This window comes from Gavia stellata, chromosome 20 (assembly GCF_030936135.1).
Source record: "Gavia stellata isolate bGavSte3 chromosome 20, bGavSte3.hap2, whole genome shotgun sequence".
In the NCBI taxonomy this organism is placed as follows: Eukaryota; Metazoa; Chordata; class Aves; order Gaviiformes; family Gaviidae; genus Gavia; species Gavia stellata.
The window spans coordinates 13,484,753-13,499,303 of NC_082613.1; positions in this window are offsets into that span (position 1 = coordinate 13,484,753).

Consider the following 14,551-nt stretch of genomic DNA (forward strand, 5'->3'; position numbering starts at 1 on the left):
CCAGCGTGTATGTTTGGGAGCTGCCCCCAAAGTAAGGGATTATGAGGTTGAGAAGTATTAACTGCTGCTCTCCTGCTGTAAATCCAGATAGCGCCGGGTGTCCCGCATTGCGGAGTGCTTATTAAGAAAGATTGAAGGGCAGAAAAATACTGAGGGAAATTCGTATGGCCCAGCATGGTTAATGAGTAAAAAGACAATTAGCTTTTAATTGGAAAATAGAGCTGCTTCTGGTGTGGACATTACTAGCACAGCTTGGCTGTCCCCGGGCTTGGGAATTGGCACTGCTCCGCAGGTGGGGAAAAAAGGCCCCACTTGCTTTGTTTTTCTGTTAATTTGGATGCTCTGCTTTATTTCCAGTAAAAACCTCGTAGAAGTTGAACTTCCCACTGGTTCCAGAGTCCCTGGGCTGGAGCTGGAGACCCCGGGAGGGAGTTTTGCTGGAAACTCCTCTCATCCGGAGCTCCGTGTCCCCGCGGTGTCCCTGGCTGTTGTCCCTTTGAAGCCTCTGCAGTAACACAGCCCTCTCAGGCTGCACAACCCTCATTCACAAAGAGAAACCTGGAAATTGAATTCAGCTTTAAATGAAAGACCAGGATGAAAGAGTCCCAGGAGCCTCTGCCGTGTGGGGGACGAATCCCCTCCCGTGGCCTGGCTTGCTGGAAAGCTGCAGAAACCCCAGGCTGCTGCTTGATTTTAAACTTGGGATTTGCTTTTGGTATTTTGCATTCCTCAACAGAGCAGATGACCCCTTGTTTGAATCCAGACATGGAAAAAGGATTGATTTTTAGCAGGGATGAGAAGGGAAGAGCACAGCTGGAGCTCCTGGGTCATGGCAGTGCCCAGACTGCAAGTGGGACATTGCTTCCAGCCGGGATAAGCCCTGGAAAAGCTGGCAAGAGCAAAAATACTGGGGTAAGGAGGAAAAAAAGAGAGGACACCCAGGGTTTTTATTGGCAGGCTTGTTTGAGGATGGAGCTGGGTGGTGCCTGGTGGAGCGGAGTGGTCCTGAGCTCGCAAAGCTCCACGGCTGCCAGTGCGGAAGCTGCTGCGTGTCCCTCAAAGGGCTCTCTGCTGCTGGGCTTGTTCCTTTTGGTTGGAGGGATTTCCCAGCCTTTTTATCTTGTTTTCACAGCTAATTCTGCTAAAGCGCTGTGCAAACAGCAGGTTGCTCACAGGGGGCTTGTTGGCACAGCACCCGTGGGGAGAGCCGTCCCTGCATGCAGCCGCGGAGGGATGCAAACAGTGAATAAAATATTTTTTCCTAATCCAGGCATTTCCTGTAACTAAAGGAAATAAAAAGGCAACTGAAGTGATGCACCCCGTTCCCAGCTCGCTCACAAAACCAGCCCTGGTAAAGCAAGTGCTTTGCCTGCTCCCAGGCAGAGGCTTTCTGCCGGTGCCGCTGCGCTGGCCGGGGTCGCAGGGCCGAGCACCGCAGCTGCGGCCGCAGAAGCTGCTAACCTGGCTGCAATTACCGGCGCAACCCAAACTTGCCCTGTTGACCTTGCTGATGCGCGGTACTTAGTAACTAATGTGATGGCGTAGAGCAAAGTGAATTGCAGAGCATGAAACGGTGAATAATTGCTTAGCGGTGATACGGAGGTTTGCGTCTGAGCATAACCTGTTGCTGCCTGACGTTTTCACAAAAGCGCGGTGAGGCTGCGGTGTGCATGGAGTGTGTCCGGTGGGGTTGTCCTCCCGGAGCAGCAATGTGGTCCTGTGTTACAGCAGGGCTGTTGGCTATACCGGGAACATCTCAGCCCCCAAGATTTCCAAAGACTCCTGTTTGGGAGCCATCTGCTCCACGGAAGATGTGCAGGCATGCTGCTCCATCCCTGCTCTCCTGCCTTCCTGCCCGGGTAGCAGGATTTACCTGGGCTGTGCATCCTTTGGGGCTGCAGGCATGCTGCCTTGGGGGCAAAAAAAAGTAAATTTCCCATTGGTGGCTAAATTTGAGTTGGTTGCCCCTTGACGATGCTTCATGAGCTTTATCGCGGCTCGGTGCAGGAAGGGAGGCTGCCTTAGACCCCGCGTTGGACCCTGCGGTGGGGGCAAGGGGCTGCTGAGGTCAGGGTGGATGGCCGGGGCTTCTGCTTTGCCAAACAATGTTTTGACCCTGGGGATTGTTCAAAGCAGCAAAGTGCCTCCTCTCCCACCTTTGCTTATGGTGTTTATTGAGCAGTTGCGAAGCAAAAACCTTGGGAAATTTCCCATGCGCTTTTTTTGACTCTTTAACCTGCGGGTTTAGAGGCTTAGGAAATTAAAAGGACAATTTTAGCCTGGTAGATACGTGCTGAGGATTAGCTGAGCAGCTCCTGGATTTTGTGAGAGATGGAGACCACTCGTGTTAAGAGCTGGCTGCAGCTGGACAGGAAACAAATTATGCTTTGGAAACCTTAAAATTCCTCCTCCCTCGTTCCTGGAGTGAGGAAACTGCAATTCTTCATCTCCAGCAGTACAGAATAATAAAAGATTAAAATACAGTATGAGGTCAGGGAAAACGGTTTGCTGTGGAAACTGAAGGGTTCAGAGTGAGGAAATGAATGTTTCCATTTGGAGAACATTAGAAAAGAGACATTTCGGGGAGTTAAAACCCCCGCTGTGCCAAGGCTCAGCAGAGCTGCCCGAGGGGCGAGCGCAGGCTCACCTCCCCTTGTCACAGTAGCTGGCAGAGGTCAAAAGCGTCACCTGGCTCGTATGTGACCTAGTGATCTAATAGCTAGTGAAAGGCAAATTTAATGCTTTTATAGGGGTTTTATTTGTAAATGCATTAGTTCTATTTATTAATTTTTTTCCAAAACACTAGACAGATCTTGTAGGAAAATAAATAGGAATTGCATTCCGAATTCCCCTAGGGATTTTTTTTTTGTTTGGTTTTGGAAATCTCACCCAAAGCTTTGGCTTTGAGTGAGGCAGCCAGCCCAGGGGAAGGGTTGCTTTGCATCGCTGTTGTACAGTGATGCCTCCTAAGGTGTGATTTTTTTTTTTTTTTTTTCCTTCTTTTTTTATTTTTTCTCCTTTTTTAGTGCAAATGCAGTGTGTCCTGCCCTGAGTTTAGCCAGGGGCACTGTGCTGCTGAAAGCACCCGCATCCATCCAGCGAGGAAAGGAGAGCCCAGTGCCCGGCTGTGTTTCGGGCAAGGACCCAGGGCAGCATCTCGCTTTGAACGAGGAGATGCTCCAGCGTTGCGCTGATGTTCACCATCACCCCGCAGGCGAGCAAAGCTGCCTCCCTGCCCGCTGCTCCCCTCCTCGCTACGACAGCCGGAGCTTGAATGCAAATTCTGGGGCATAAAGCTGTGCTTTTACCATCCTACGTTTGCGAAGATGTCACGGCATCGGCGCTGGCGTGAGCGGCTGGGGACAGCGCTGCCACGTGCCTCCATTCAGGGAGACTGCTGGTCTAAAAACTCCGCTATCACATTAGAATCTGCAGCCCTGTAAAAATAAAGCCCGTTATCTGTAATTGGCACCCGTTACCTGCTGCACAAAATTGGTGTCAGATCTGCTCAAAAGGACTAGGGGGGGGGGGGGGGAAGTAGTAATTTTAGATTCAGTTTCACTGACATACTTGTCTGTTCCCAGGGTTAGTGTAAATTGAGGTTTGAATTAAGCCAAAACAGCCCCAGTTAATGTCTAAATCTGCCATTTCTCAGGCCCTGCAGAAGCAAACACAAAATCAATATTTTCTCTAACTGTTGCTAAGTTTTCTTTACAGATTAATTTCTGCTTAATAATCCCTGCAGCCGTGGGTCTCTGGAGCCTTCCCTGCCACGGGGCCGTATCCTGCCCCGCGGCTCCCTCCTGGTTGGCAATCCTGGGCTGCCGGGGCAGGGAGAAGCTGCGAAAAGCCTGCCTTACCCCCAGGACCGGGGCCGCTGCTTGACTCTCTCCTGCAAAAAAAGCCCTGCTCTGCCTTCTGGGGAGCGCCCAGCATCCTTCCCCTGCAAGGAAGAAAATCTTTTTTTTTTTTTTCCCTTTCTCGGTCAGGCATCTTTTTTCAGCAGGCGGTGGTAAGTACCACGCTGTGGAAACGCAGCTGGTTTCATACCCAGATTCGCACACCGGACCCATGTTGAGCCAGGGGATAGATCATTTTGTCCCTTATTAGAGTTATTTCTGGTCTGTGAAGGCTTTTTCTCAGCTCCTGCCACTAAGGGGGAGTGTTGCCACGCCGCAGAGCCCACGGCCGGGACGTGGCCGAAGCAGCCGGGTCCCCTTCCCAACTCACAGCCGCTTCTTCCTCCGGGAGCGGTGGGAGAGGCAGAAGCAAAGGGCTCACCACAGCATCCCCCAGGGCAGGGTAAATACCCTCCTGTTTGATATCAAAGAGGGGAGTGACCTGAATTTCAGACCCTTCTTGTACAATAAGGGCATGTATCACCCTTCCCTTGCAACCAGCTGGGTTTGCCAACATGGACCAAGAGAGACTGGTTGACCCAGGAAGCCTTTTGAGGCCCAAGGAGGATAGATGCTGATGAAGAGGTGGGAGAGCATGATGAGGATGCAGGCGGGTGGATGAACACTTGGCAGTCTGGTGAAACGGGCTTTCCTGCTACAGGAACGAGTTCAGTCTGGAGAAGAGGAGGCTGAGGGGAGACCTCATCGCTCTCTACAACTACCTGAAAGGGGATTGTGGTGAGGTGGGTGTTGGTCTCTTCTCCCAAGTGACTAGCAACAGGACAAGAGGAAATGGCCTCAAGTTGTGCCAGGGGAGGTTCAGGCTGGATATTAGGAAAAATTTCTTTCCTGAGAGAGTGGTGAGACACTGGAAGAAGCTGCCCAGGGAGGTGGTGGAGTCACCATCCCTGGAGGTGTTCAAGGAACGTGTGGACGAGGCATTGTGGGACATGGTTTAATGGGCATGGTGGGGTTTGTTGGTTGATGGTTGGACTTGATGATCTTACAGGTCTTTTCCAACCTTAGTGATCCTGTGATCAAGACAAGGAGAAATGCTCCAAAGCCTGTGGTGGAAGCGGTCCCTCCCCACCTGGAGAAGAGAGTTAAAAACGGGGCTTAGTGACTCATTAGGGTAGGGCAGTTTGAGGATCACTGCTTTTGGGCACTTTCATACGGTCTGATGCTCATGTCATAACTTACGTGCTCCAGTTGACCTCAAAGTTATTCCTCTGCCCTGTGAGATACAGTAGAGATGTATATGTATTCAACCCTTTCCCTCGTTAGGACCCCAGTCCCTTTGCCTATGAAATGCAGATAACCCCGTTCATGTAACTTTTTTACCTCTCCCTACAAAGGCTATTGGGATCTACAGATGCCAAACATGCTTGTTTATGGCTTGCTGGGGTTAGAGTTGTGAGTTTTCTTTAAAAGTATGTTCTGTTTTCAGTTTCTTACTTCATTTCAAATGTCATCCTTTTTCTCTTCTTCTTCCAGGGCCACCCAGGGGTTTTATTCACAGAACTGGAATGAGCTGCCGAAGGGATAAAGATCATTCACGCGAACCTTGAAAGAATTGTCTGAGCTCTATGAAATGAAGTTTAAAAATAAAACAGGTAGGTGAAGCACAGGCTCCACCGCAAACATCTTATAAATACTTGTCCATGAAACCGAGAGCTCTTCCCACTGTGCCGGGTGCTCTGTGCGGGAAGGAGCTGCCATATCTGTGTCGCAAGCGGGAAAGTGGGAGCAGAGCCCGAGGGCAGGAAAATACAGCAGGTTAGAAAATCTGCCAGCTCTTTGTGAAACGCGTTTCTGCTGCTTCCTCTGTGTGTAAACTGGACAGGCGAGCTCTGCCACGGGTTGTTTCAAAGCTGGCACGTGTGAGCGGTGGCACCGGCAGAAACCTCCAGTTCCTGGGGTAGGTGAGGTGAGGAGGAGGAGGAGGGAGAGGGAGAAAGAGGTGTAATCCCATGCTGCCTTCAAGCACAACCTTCTGCTGCTTTTGATGCTGGTGTAAAACGAAGGGCTACAATGGTCCCCGCTGCCCTGTGTGAATCAGAGTCCTCAGCAGCGGTTGGGTTTTGCCCCGGGGCTGCTGGTGTTTATGGGTTGGCTTGTTGCATCTGGCTTGCTTTTGGGTCTGAGCACCCAGGGGCTTTTTAACAGCTGTGAGGTGGTGAGCAGGTCTGGCCGGGCTCTGGCTCGCATCCCCCTTCACACTACCCGGGGACCCACTGGGTTATGGGCCAAAGACCTGGGTCTGATCGCTTCCAACCCTTGTCCTGTGTCTGGGCTGGCATCTATGGCTCTCATCAACAATATTCTTGTAAAACACAGTCCTCCAGATTGCTATTACCAGTATTTTCCAGGTCAAACCCAGCCAGACCCCAGCGCTCCCACACTTTGGCATCCAAACCCCCTCTCCCGTGGCGGAGCAGCCGTGCCTCCCCCGGAGGAGTCCTCGGTCCTGGCCCCATAGGCTTGTTTAGTAATCTGCTCCTGCTCCAGCACTGTTTGCCTTGAGCTTAGCCAAAGAAAGGTGTTTGTGGAAGGTGTGAGGCTACTTGGCGAGGGCACCCACCCATTTATACACAAGGATTTTGCCTTGCAAGTTGAGGAGAGTCCTGTAGCCCAGCACCTCCCGTCCCGCAGCAGGGATCTCCTCCAGCCCCAGAGGTTTTGCTTGTTGGGGCTCGGTGGCAGCCCTGGCCGGTCTGCTGAGGGTCCGGGGCCCTCCCTGCATGCTCTGTCTCTCCCAGACTGTGAAACAATGGCTGAATTGTGTTTGTTCTGCTTTGGAGACCAAATCTCCCCCTGCTATGCACACACATCCACGCATCCCCACAAAAAACGGCAGGACCTGCAATTCAGTGCAGATGTGATGGGTCTGAGCGGGAGGACAGCCGCAGCTCCTGTGTGTTTGCACTAGATAGGCAGGAGAGGCAGCCAGAGATCAGAGCATTACCCAAGCACAGGTTTGGGACCTGGGATAACCTTAGTTCAGATGTTCAAGGCCCAGTTCCTGGCCACAGGTGGGAGGCGTAGCCAGTCCCTGCAGCTCCAGTCACGGAGCAGCATCGTGCAGATGGCAAGGGGCTGATTTCACCCAAAAAGGCTTTGGTTGGCTTTGGCAGACCTCCGGTCAGTGTGCTGGGGCATGGGGCTCAGGGCAGCCCCCGTGATGGAGCTGCATGATGTGGTACGCAGCAGGTTGGGCTGGCGTGAGCTGGGGTAGTGACTCCCTCGCTGCGGGAGGTGGAAGACCAGGGATGGTGCTGTGGCTGAGGGTGCTATGCTCTGCTGGGACCTGCTGGGTTTTGTAGGGCCCCACTTTGGCTGGTGGCAGTGGGGTGAGCTCCCTGGAGAGGCTTTGTACCTGTGGATCACTCTCGAGCCCCTCTGTGTCTTGGCTACCTGGCTTGGTCATGTCTGGCTGTTGGCCATAGAGTGATTTGGGAACGTTGCTGGCATTTCAGGAAAGGAGACGCTGAGGAAATCTCGCTAAGAACTGCCTTTGTCTTTCCCAGACCCTTGTGAGTGTATCACATAGAGCCTTTTTGGTGGCCCAGTGAAGCCAAGAGCAGCTTTGTGTTGGTGCCGCCTTGTGCGTTACCCAGACAGCGTGAGCTGTGGTACACATTGATACCCTACATCCTCTACTGAAAGCTCTTTTGTGTTGACAGACCTTATTTAGAAGTCAGGCAATTATGCACAAGCACAGCAGTCCCGACACCAACACCTCGGATCAGCTGTGCCTGCGTGGCAGATACCTCCATCTAGCCCACCTCCTGCTTCTCCCGGTTCCTGTTGGCAGAGCCTGGACCTGCTGAGCATCTCCAGCTTTGCCTGTCTCTGGCACGTACCTCTCATCAGTCCATTCCTTGGGGCTTTCTGAGACCAGGGCTGTGCTCTGGCAGCGGTGTGCTGTGGGAAAGCTTCCTTTGTCCAGGTAGATTTATCTGTTACACGTGGCTGGTGGGTCTGAAAGGCAATCAGTTGCGCTACGTATTATTTACTGCCTCTCAGACAAAGTAGGTCACCAATCCATCATGGATTTATTTTGTGTGATACATAGGAGAAGGCAGTGAGATCCTATTTCTTCCCTGTCCTCCTCCTCCCACCCACAGGCGATAGGAGGGAGGACTGTGAAATCCTGAGAAGGGCCTGATCCGGCACCGCGCTGGCTCTTGGTCTGCCTGAGCAGTCCGTGACCCCGGGGAGGATGGGTTGTGCCAGGGCAGCTGGCTAATCGACTGCCCACGTGCTGATTTTGGTTTGCCTTGAGATTTTGGGCTGCAAATATCAGTGGCCCGGGAGATGTTCTCTGCTGATCATCCCCAAGCAATTTGCCCTGCTTTTGCATCAGAGGCAGGGGATTAATGAGTGGTATTTGTGTTAGAAAAGACACACTTAAGTGTAAAATGTTTGTGTTATTCCTTCTGTTGTTTTTTCTGGGTAAGTGACCTCCAGAGGTGTCTTTCAAGATAAAGCGAAGGGAGATGAACTCTCTTTCTGCTTGATAAAAGGCCACGCTGTGTCTGTTGTGGGTGTGTTGGAGTATTCTGTGGCTGGCTGGAGACCTTCTAAGTTTCCTCTGTTATCAGGTACAACTCACAATGATATATGAAACTTTCCCCACCTCTCTCCCTTATCTTGTTTAAGGTTCTAGTTGGGGGGTTTACCGGTGCCCATCTGGCTCTGGGCTGGCTGCTCGCCCCTCCTGCCCCTGGGGCCATGTCCCTGGCACAAGGGTAATGCCAGGACATCAGAATGACTTTGGGAGGTGGAGATGACCAGGAGCCCGGTTGGGGTGGGAAGCTGGTGAGCACACAGCAGAATAACTTAATAAGAACAAAGAACTCCAACTGTGTATCAGCCAGCAAAGGTGAGGAAGGCAAAGCCACTGTTTCTGAGGATAAGTGGAGTCCTGGTCCTTCTCTTGAAAAAGGAAAAAAAAAAAAAAAGCCATTTTGGGTATTACTGATAAAGAATCAACTAAATTCCTCGTTTCTGTGTCGCCATCTCTGCAAGAGATCATTCAGCTATTCAGCTAAGGCTTAGCACATGGGGCTTTTGAAAGCATCTTGGTGCAAGTGCTTGGAAAATGCTATCATTTAAATCCACAATAGCTCTGTTAGGAAACATGCCCCAGGCATTGCACATCAGCTCTTGGTGTCACAGAGTATATGTCTGGTAACGCTTTGTAGCACCCAAGCCGTAAATAATGTGAATCAAACGCACCATCAGCCTGCCGGGGCTCATAGGCAGGCTCAAACCATGGGCCAAAAAGTGGTCCAGTGTGCCCAGATGGGCTCCCAGGGAAGGGCTGTGTGACAGGCTGGTGTCCTCGCAGGCAGGAGACCCTCCCAGACGAGCTTTGCTAGGACATGCTGCTGCTTGCCCTGCTCTCCATTGGAGCTTCTCCCTTGGGTGGCGGGAGAGGCAAAGCAAAGTGGAAAGGGATCAGTGCATCTTCTTCTCAGAAGTAATACAGTTTCTGGAAGCAAACCTGGGAGTGAACAGCTGAATGCCATCGACTGTGTGATGCTCGGACAGCCATCCGTAGCAGGAGGTGGGAGTAAACCCTGCTTAGCCTGGGCTTTTGGTGGCAGTATCGAGGTTAAAGAGGAAGGTCTGTTAGATCCTCTGCCCATGTGTCCCCCTGTTCTTCTGACAAAATATGGAATTGGGAGATTTTGAAAGCGCTGCTGCAGTTACTCAAATGTTTTTACATCACGTAGTGCTTGCTTCTGCCCACATATGCGTCTGAATAATCATAAGTTTCTTCCATAATTATGTTTATTGCACACTTGCTGTGGTGACACACAGTGCTGCACTGTGGATGAGACTGCAGCCAAGCTGGAATTCTGCTCCAGGCGAGCAGCTGATTCCCGGGGTGCTGCCAGGGTGTGGGAGGGAAATCCTTTCGCAGTCTTTCTGTCAAGCTCCGCTTGCCCAAGACAGCATCACAGCAGGTTGCACAGAAATTAATCATCTTTCTTGTGTGTTTTGGTACCAGCAAGCTAATTAATAATGATGGGTCAACAGTTTTTAGGCTTTAAGGATTAACACCAGGTTTAGAAGAGGATCACATGCATGTCTGAGCTGCAGTGTGCAGATGTAGGCAGATAGGTTGCAGTAAATGATATGACCCACATTTTGAAGTTTTTTTAAAAAAGCATTTATTTCTTGGATATGAAGGTTACAGAGTTAATCCTCTTCTTTCCCACCTGCCCCAGCTTATTTAATCCCTCTTATTTAGGACAAAACAAAGACTATTGCTTTATCAGGTAAATGATGGGTTTTGGGTGAGATGACCCAGTCTCCTAAACTTCACATTATTTTAGGAATTGCCTCCTTGATGTGTTGCAAGGGCAAATGGGCAGCTGAGGTGTTGGTGGCATCTCATGTCCCAACAGAGGGTTGCTGAGACTCAGAAATCAGTGGAGCTCCACGTGCGAGCTGTAGTTCGGGAAACCTGTGATGTCCTGGTGGCTTCGTCGTGGGGCAGATCCTGGGTTGGACAAGCTGTGGACTCTGCTCTGGTGCAAGTCTTCACACTTCAGCTTAAAAACTCTGCTGTTTGGTGTTAGATGCTTTCTAAAGGCTTTCATTTCTACAGATGTAACCTACTGCTAGAAAAAAAGCAGTCTGCACTGAAGTCCCTCCTTTGTAGAGGTGCTATCTGCCTTTTCAGGTCTGCTCCTCTCAGAAGACAATGTAAGCAGAGGGTTGGGCAGTGCTGATGTGCTGGTTTGCAAGGGCAGCTGTGACACTCTTGTGGACACTGGCCCATCTTGAGCTCCAGCTCCTGTCGTGGTTGGTACCTAAAGGCTATTTTGCAGTGACCTCACTTGGGGGTCAAAGGAAAGGAAGGCCCTCAAAGTCTTTCGCTCTCCATGAACTTAGAATAAGACCATACAGCTCCAAATAACAGAGGACTCACCGGAGATGGCACCCCTCAGTTTGCTTTTCAACCCGGGGTCCCAGCCCTGTAGCAGCCACAGAAGAGACGACTGGAATATCTGCCATGTTGAAGGCTGAGAGAAGGGCCAGCTCTGCCTGCAGAGTCATGCCTGGTGAGCCCCTTGGTCTCAGGTGGCTTTTTTGTAGGGAAGTGATGGAGCAGGATTGGTTTTAAATGTATTGTCTTTTCTGAAAGTAGTTTGATGTGGAGACGAATCGTCTGGATGAGCTGGCCAGGACTCTGCATCTAATTGCTGAACCAGGGCGTACGTCTTCCTCCTGTCTTGTAGTACACAGCAAGAGGCTTGCTGTGGGTGCTGGGCTCTGCCGATGGTGTTTGTGTAAGGGTAAAGTACCTTGAGGCTGGCACAGCACCTTCCTGACATGTTTGATGCTTATACTAGCCTGGCCTCGTCTGAAGCCAGTGCTAATGCTGTGTTGAGCAGGAGGTTGGATGAGACACCTCCAGCCTGACTTATCCGATCATTTCCCTACACTGCAAAGGTTTGCCAACCTATCCTGGACATGGATAATTGCTCTCATCCTGCTGCCCGGGCTGACGTGTCTAACACAAGCCACTGCTCCCTTGGTGGGCTGTGGGTGGAGGGCAAGAAGTCCCCTCGCCTTGCTGCTCTTCAAGCTGCTTGGCAGAAGAGAGAGATGGCAAGACCCTGCCTCCTTCTCTGCATAGCTGTATCATCAAGTCTTTGCCATGGGGACCTTTCCCACCCCCTTCATCTCCTGGTCATCTTCATCACTTCTTCCTTTCCCCTATCCTTACCAACTGCTTCTCTCTTTTCCTCTGAATGCCGTTAACCTCAGCAGCATAAGGGTAATCCTCAGACAGGAGCTCGGCCAGCTCAGCCCCTCTGAGAAAGCTCCTTCCTGCATCCCCAGTGGAGACCGTCTGCCTGTCTCATGCCACAACTTTCCGTCACCCTCGGGGAAGAAGACCCCGGAGCACCGAGTGACGCATGGCAAGGGGTGCTGTTAGCACCCTGCCACGATTGCCAGGCAGTGAGCGCGGGCAGCCTGCCTGCCTGCTGGGAGCGAGCCAGCCACGTTGCATAGTGTGCTGGATACCAATGGGGTAATCAGTGCATAAGCTGCTAATTAAAATATAAGTATACTGCAGTGAGAAGGTGCTTGTGCAATGGACCTTGAAATGCACTGTTTGCATAGCTGATGAGAGAGAGTTAATGCTTCTACAGTAACTCTGTGCTGCACATACGGGAACCCGTGGGCCTGCCCCGCTGCCGCTGGCTCCCCGACCTGCAGCGCTGGTGGTCCTTGTGCCGCTGTGAAGGAAGTCCCACTCCTACCTGGGTTCATCCCAGCGGCTACAGCCCTTGCAGCAGAGCTGCAGATAAGCTTTCAGTTCAGTTTATACTGACATTGTGCTTAAAGGTGCTGGGTGCGATATCCAGGAGGAGTAGGCTGACCCAGCCACTCCGTGGGGCGGAGATCAGGGTGTGAGCTAGCAGTGGCAAAGAGGTGGCCGGGGAGCTGCAGCCTCTCGTGCTCCTCGGTGACTCCAGTCCCTCAGTACCTGCTGTAAGCTGGCTATTTGCTCGCCCCCAGCTGCATGCCGGAGGTGTGGGGGGCTTCGGCTTAATCACTGTTTGCCAAAGTACTTTGGGATCATTGGAGGGAAAAATGTAGTTGTAGGTGGTTTGTATAATGAGCCAGACCCCAGTTCGCTCTTCTCTCATTCTTGCCCTTCCATGAGGTCTGAGCAGATTCAACATTTACTCAGGTGGCAAAGTCAAACATGGTCAGTACACCTGTTAAACAGACTGGCACACAAATTAAGGGTGAATGACAATGGATAATTCCTCTTACAATGAGCATGGGAAATTAAACAGAGAAGGCAGGAATTAGACAGCTCTCTATTTTCCAGAGATTATTCCCAAGGAAGTTTCTTACCACCTTTGCTGGGCCGGGGCTGCCCTGCAGACCATGGCTGTTGCTTTGCCTGCAGACATATAAATGTCCAACCAGCTGCTCTTTTCCTTTTTCCCCCTCCAAGCAGTTGTGCTTGCTCAAAGTGCCTCCTTCCCTCAAGCTTTGATCCTGCAGCAAAGACTGAGTTGTAGAAGGTGTTGGCATGCAGGACTGTGGCAACGGGACCCCAAGGTCTGGATGCTGCTGAAGCTTGGTGTGAGTTTTGGGTCAGGACTCGCCTGGGGTTGAGCTAAGTCCCCAGTGTTGGCACAGGGTTTTTTTGCGAGCCACTTAATGGAGTTGTTCTCACAACGAGCCTATAAGGCAGAGAAATACTATAATATGAGGGGAGATGAGGTCTGTGGGGGTCTGCGCTGGTCTTCAGCTCTAACCATGGAGCAACACGTCTGCCACTCTGTAACGGGGCAGAAAATTGAGAGTAGGGAAAACCCCGTGGAGGAAAACTTGAATTTCTGCAAAACACCATCTCCACATGCAGGTGCTGATGCAGGGTCTGTCCTGGGGCAGGCAGGGATGTCCGCTGCGGGGGAAGCGGCACCACTGGTGGGATGGGCAGGGAGCGAGGGGCGCACAGGGGTCCTGGGCATAGAGACGGTCCGTTCGCAGGAATCACCTTTCCTGGCCTGGCTGTCTGAGAAAAGCAGTACTGGCATGTGGGAAGAGGTGCTTCGGCTTTGTTTTTATTTGCTGAAGGAGGGATCTTCTAGGCGTTGCATACTTAATGGCTTCCTAGGGCCATTCATTAACCTGACAAGTCGACCAGCGAACCCAGAGCAATGATTCTAGCTGCTTGCCAGGACATCTCTTTTTACCCCAATAAAGTTTCCCCCTCCTACCTCAGCTGATGAATCTGCCCTGAGATGCAGAGAAGGGTATCTCCAAAACAATGAATCCATGTCAGAAGATCTGTGAGCAGCCAGACAAACAATTCCAGCTACAGAAAGACATGAGAAAGAACATAATTCCCGAAAGTGCTGCATTATTGATTAAACATTTGTGATCCATAAAACATAGTAACAACGTGGGGCTGGCTGCAGGATGAATTCTACTGAAAAGGTCTTCTTTTACTGTCTCTGATGCTCAAGGACGAGGGTAAAGTTAGTACCAAGCAGGAATTCATTTGTATAATAGCAGTTTTTGATGACTTGCAAAGGTTATTTTATGATTAGCCATCTAATTATAAAATGGCCACCAATTTCATCTAATCCAAATCTGCATCAGCTAAATTATGAAATGCCCTTGTTTTATGCAAATTCTGGAAATACTGCTTCTCTAACCTCCCAACCCTGCTGTCTGTCAATAAGTCTTGCATGGAGCATAAATCTTAGGGCGGTGCCAGAGCTCAATTCAACTGCAAATAAAACGTGGCGAATTAATTCTGCAGGAGTCCCTAGCGGGCAGTGAATGACGGTGGAGGAGCGAGCACGGGGCAGACTGGGTGCCTAACCCCGTGGCGTGGCTTGAGCTGAGCTGCCCCATCCGGAGAGGTGCTGGGGTCGGCAATGGGAGGTGGGAGGGGTGCGTATTTCCAGGGAAGGGTTCATTGGTCATCTGAGGGACTGGAGATGTGAGATGTCCTCATGCTCAGACTGTGCAGGTGCTGGAGGAGAGCTGCCCCGTGTTGGCTCTGCTGCACACACCATCCTTCCTTGGCCTTCGAACCACACCCTGGTCTCTCTCTGCTTTAATTTCTCTTGGTCAGCTGGGGTCAGGAGTATTTT